Below are 6,000 nucleotides of genomic sequence, written 5' to 3'. Positions count from 1 at the left end.
TAGAAATCCTAAAAATTAATAACAATAAAAGCAAACAATACAATTTAGAGATAGGTAAAAGACTAACATAAATAATGAATCTCCACAGATAACCAATCTTAGTTGTCTGTTGGATGGAAACTCTTGTTTCTCTGGTTCTGGTGAGTGTTACCTATTTCTTCTTTGTAGTTAATCTCTTTGAGTATTTTCTCTAGCGCTGGTTTTGAAGACATAAATTCCTTCAGTTTCTGTTTGTCATGGAAGCTTCTTATTTCTCCATCTAATTTGATAGAAAGTTTTGCTGGGTAGGAAATTTTTGGCTGGAAGTTGTTTTCTTTCAGAGTTTGGAATATGTTACTCCAAGCCCTTCTGGCTCTCATGACTTGGTTTGGGAAGTCTGGAGTGATTCTAATTGGTTTGCCTCTGAATGTCACTTGGCCCTTTGCTTTTGTTGCCTTTAAGATTCTCTGCTTGGCTTCCACATTGGTCATTTTGACAATTATGTGGCGTGGGGATCCTCTTCTCCGATCCTGTCTAAAGGGAGTTCTATAAGTTTCCTGGATCTGTGTATCAACCTCTTGCTCTATATTTGGAAAATTTTCTGCTATTACTTCCTTGAAGAGATTGTTGATCCCTTTGGTATCACTTTCTTTTCCCTCCTCTATTCCAATTATTCTTAGGTTAGCTCTCTTAAGAAGGGCCCATATTTCTTCAATGTCAGATTCCTGCTGTCGGATATTTTTTTCTAGATTAGACACTATGCGTTCATTTTTGGATTGCTCATCTTCTAAGAGCGAGATTCTGTTCTCCATGTGGTCTAATCGGTTGTTTGTGCTTTGAATTGAGGCCTTTACTTCATTAATTGCATCCTTTATCTCTTTTTGGCTCTCTCTGAGTTCTTTTCGAAGCACCTCTATTATTTCTACAGTTATTTTCCTGATTTGATCTTCTAGAAATCTCTGATTTTCTGTTTTATCGGGTTCTGATGTTGTGGGGTTGTGCATATTCATTACTCCAGTGTTATTCCTCTTTCCCATGATTTCGGAGGTTTGTGCCTTCTCTGGGTTCTTCCCTTGGGTCACTATGGCTTCACTTAAGGTGCTCTGGATCTCGAGTCTGTATTATCTCAGACCCCACTACTCCTTTACTGGGTTGTATCACAGAGTCTCCGACCCAGGGAGTTGATAGAGGCTGCTTTAAACTATGGGGGGTGCCAGGTTGCACATTCTCCTATGGTGTGATATCTCTGCCACCACCACCACTCCCTCACTGGGTCAAGTCCCAGGAGGTACAGTACTGGGATTTCTCCTCTGTGGCCCACAATTTGACTCACTGTTCTTGAGTACGCAGATGTCGCTGTACTGGACTCGTTGAATTCACTGCTGCTGCCGCCGCCGGTAACAATATGGCGCCTCTGCCACGCCCTCAGCCGTGAGGCTGGCGTATTTTTTCTTCTCTGGTTTTGATTTCCACTCTGAATCCCTGCAGCATGTGCTGAACTCGGTCACTGGGAGCTTTAAATGCTCTCTGCGCCGAAAGATCCCGCCTGGCTGTTCCGCAGCAGCTCACCTCAGCTTGCTGTAGCCGTCCGCTGAGTTCGCCGCTGCCGCCGGCAGTATGGCGCTGCTGCCGCGTCCTCGGGCGCGTGTGTCTCCTCTGTGGCCCTGAGCTCTGTTCTCAGTCCGCTTTCTCTCTGGAGCCTGGTGGTTTTTTTGTTTTTCTGGTGATGGTGTTTTCTGGCTATGAAAGGCGCTGGTTTTGTGTTAATGGAGACTGGTTGTTAGCGGGGCTCTTAAGCCCCGCTTTTCTCGGTCGCCATCTTCCTGGAAGTGACCTTTCAATTTTTGGAGGGGCGGGAGGTACTTGTCTGAGCTACACCTCCAACCCTTTATATATTTTATTATTTATTTATTTTTGTGGTACTGGGGATGGAACCCAGGGGCATTCTACCTCAGAGCTATACCCCCAGCCCTACTTTTTATTCTTTATTTTGAAACAGGGTCTCACTGAGTTGCAAAGGCCCTCACTAAGTAGCTGAGGTTGTCCACGAACTATGATCCTCCAGTCTCAGCCTCCCGAATGCTGGGATTACAATCATGTGCCACCACGCCTGGCTACTTATTTTGTTTTCAGAGTCTAGTCAGACCTAAGTTGCTGAGGCTGGCTGTGAACCTGTGATCCTCCTGTCTCAGCCTCCCAAATACTGAGTTTACAGGTGTGTGCCTGGATTGGGATTACTACACCCAGACACCTCTCGGTTTTTGTTGTTGTTGTTGTTGTTGTTGTTTAGTACTGAAAATTGAACTCAGACGTATTCTACTCTCGAGTTACACCTCCAGTCCCCCTTTTTAAATTTTTATTTCGAAACAGGTTCTCACTAGGTTGGTGAGAGTCTCACTGCTGTCTGAGGCTGTCCTCAAACCTGTGATTCTCCTGTCTTTGCCTCCCAAATACTGGGATTACAAGCATATGCACCACCCCCAGCTAACACCTTTCACGTTTTGACACACGCTATCACACTGTCCTGAAACTTGCTCTGCAGGTTTGCACGTCCACCGTTAGAGCCAATCCCGGGGCCGCATCGCACACCCAGCACTCTGTGGCCGCTGGTCCCAGAGAGGCCAACCAAGAGGGACATCTTGAAAAATAACCAGGCGTGTGTGCTGCTGAATCCCTGTCTCCTTTGTGTACACACACACACACACACACACACACACACACACACACACACTTTGGCTTCCTTTTGCTGTGGCAATGACTTCCTGCCTTGGCCACTGGCAGCTGATGTGATTATTTTCCCTTCTCCCACCTGCAGGTCCCAGGACTCATTCTCTTTTGTTATGATTATTAATCAGTTATTATTATTTCACTGCAGTTGTCTCAGCCATCCCCTCCCTCCTCTGCTTCCTCTCTGTTCCTCGTCTTATTTGGTAGTCCCTGACCTTTCTGCAGGCACAGAACTCTGAGATCTGATGAAAGCTACTTTTTCCCTCTCCGGAAAAACATCTGAGAGTACACACAAGCAAACTGAATATCTAGGAGGCTCATAAATGCCAGTCGGCCTGTTTCTTTTCAACTTTACGTGAGTTGACATCCTCCTGTCTCTGAGTTACTGGCAATTCTTAGTGATTATTCTTCTCTGGGCAAATTATCCTCCCTTATAATTAAAATCCATAAAGGAAAAAAATATTGCTCTGTGGTCTTAGTATCTTCAAGGTGTCACATGCAAAGGAATTCTAATATGCAAAATATATTAAAATTCTTCATTGAAAAATTTGGAAAAGTCGGGCGTGGTGGCGCACGCTTGTAATCCCCGTGCTTGGGAGGCTGAGACAGGTGGATCGCATGGGTTCGAAGTCAGCCTCAGCTACTTAGTGAGGCTCTCAGCAACCTAGTGAGACCCTGTTTCCAAATAAAATATAAAAAGGTCTGGGAGTATAGCCCGGAGGCAGAAAAGCCTCTGGGTTCCACCCCCAATACCACACACACACACAAAAAAGGAAAGATCTCAAAGGAAGAAATTTCATTTGTAATTTATTTTCACACACACACACACACACACACACACACACACACACACACACACTTTCCCCTGCTGTGCTGGAGAGTGTGTTTGCACGCCAGGCAAACAGTCTATTGCTGAACTACATCCCCAACCTTTTTTATCTTATTTTGAGTCAGGATCTCACCAAATCTGTCCAGGCTGGCCTCAGACTTGAAATCTTCCTGCCTCAGCCTCCTGAGTAGCTAGGCATGGACCACTATGTCCCTCAAAGCTATTTATTTGTTTATTTATTATTTATTTATCTGTCTGTTTGTTTATTGGTACTAGGAATTGAACCCAGGGGCATTCTACCTCCAAGCTTCACCTCCATCCCTTTTTACTTTTTATTTTGGAACAGGGTCTCACTAGGTTGCTGAGAGTCCCGCTAAGTGGCTGAGGCTACCCTCGAACCTGTGATCGTCCTGTCGCAGCCACTAAAGTACTGGGATTACAGAAATGCCACCACCATGCCCGGCCAAAAAAAAAAAACTCTTTGAAATCCTTTTCCCCATCTCCATCTCTCCCCCAGCCAGCAGTCTCCTCTTCTTAGTGGTCCCTCCAGGATGCTTTTCAAGTATTTCTCATGCTAATTCCCTGAGATCTCCTCTACCTTCTACCCCAGGCCTGGAGATGGGCTTGTAGACACAGGATGGCAGGCAGCACAAGAGGGTAAGAGCTGTAAACACTGGACCTTAACCTAAGCTGTCTCCCTATTACGTACAGGAAGCATCTAACGCCCTCTCTAAGGGCACAGCTTACCTGGACCACCCTGTTCTAGGGCTTCCCCGGGGTGGGGAGGGTGCCGTGTGCCGTTCTTAACCCCCAGCCTGACTCAGGTGCCCCTGGATGCAGCGGAGCCCCCTCCTCCACCTCCCCGAGTGGGAAGCTGCAGTTTAGAATGGGCACAAGCCTCCCCACCCTGGCCCCCGGGTGCAGAGTGTCAGCTCCGAGAGCCACCGCGGGATGAAACCGGAGCGCGTAACTCGGGCAGGAGTCGGATTGGTTGGGACAGGAAGAATAAATTCAATAGATTTATTATGCCGCATGATAACTAGGGTTCACAACGATACGTTATTGACTTGAAAATTGCTAAGAGAGTGGATTTTTAGTGTACGTGCCACAAAAAACTCTTAAGTGTGTGAAGTATTTCGTATGTTAATTGATTTGATGTTGCCATTTTACAAGGTCTATGTACATCAAAACATCATGTTGTACACCATAAATATATGTTTTTTTGTCAACTAAAAAATAAAATCTTAGCCAGGTGTGATGGTGCATGCTTGTAATTTCAGCATTTGAGGCCGATACAGGAGGATCGCAATCGTGGACAGCCTCAGCTACTTAGTGAGGCCCTTTGCACTGGGATCCCTCTGGAGATATGAAGGGGCCAGGAGAGGAGAGCAGAGCTCAGTACTGTGTTGTGCGTGTTTGTGTCCTTCTGTGAGCCTGGCCTTGCGTTGGTCCCCATGTCCTTTGTCATCCCATCCTGTCCCCCGTGGGGAGCCTGAGTTGGATGGCCAGGCCTCTTAGCCAAAGTCATGCCTCTCTTACCTCCACCTGGTTTCAGAAGCCAAACTCTCTTCCCTTCAACAGCCTGTCTCCTTATTTGGATTTCTTCCAGTCAGCCCCATAGATGGCCCTGTCTTTCCTAACAAGTCTGCCCAGCAGTTATCAGATGGGAGGCCTGCTGCCCAGAGCCTCAGAGCACATTCCTAGCAATGGCCAGTGTCAAGTACAGATGGAGAGAAACCCCAGCGTGAGGTGCAACAGGATGTACAGGTGAAATGCGAGCCCATTTTTCCCCAACACCAGGCTGTGGGAGCCCCTCCCTCGTAGCCCCATCCCTCGTAGCCCCATCCCCCGTAGTCCCATCCCCCTAAACCCCATTCCCCATAGCCCCATCCCTCTATAGCCCCATCCCCCATAGCCTCATCCCCATAGCCCCATCCCCCATAGCCTCATCTCCCATAGCCCCATCCCTCTATAGCCCCATCCCCCATAGCCCCATCCCCCCGTAGCCCCATCCCCCATAGCCCCATCCCTCTATAGCCCCATCCCCCATTGCCCCATCCCCCATAACCCCATCCCTCTATAGCCCCATCCCCCATAGCCCCATTTCCCATAGCCCCATCCCCCGTGGCCCCATCCCCCGTGGCCCCATCCCCGTAGCCCCATCCCCCATAGCCTCATCTCCCATAGCCCCATCCCCCATAGCCCCATCCCTCTACAGCCCCATCCTCCAGCCAGTCATCGGCTACTAAGGCAGCAGAGTAAGGCTAGGAGAGCGAGCATGGGTGTGGACTTAGACCAGCCGGTGCACAGAGACGGACCAGCCACTCTTGTGTAGCAAAACTACTGGTCATGGAAAAAGAGCAGGGGCAGGGAATCTCGGGTCCCTGGAACAGCTGTGCACCCTTTGCCAAATCCCTTGGAGTTTTTTTTCTTCCTGTATTGGGAACTTTATTGGTCCTGGGGGA

This window comes from Muscardinus avellanarius (assembly GCF_963383645.1).
Source record: "Muscardinus avellanarius genome assembly, chromosome: 7".
Lineage (NCBI taxonomy): Eukaryota > Metazoa > Chordata > Mammalia > Rodentia > Gliridae > Muscardinus > Muscardinus avellanarius.
This window is presented reverse-complemented; position numbering follows the sequence as displayed.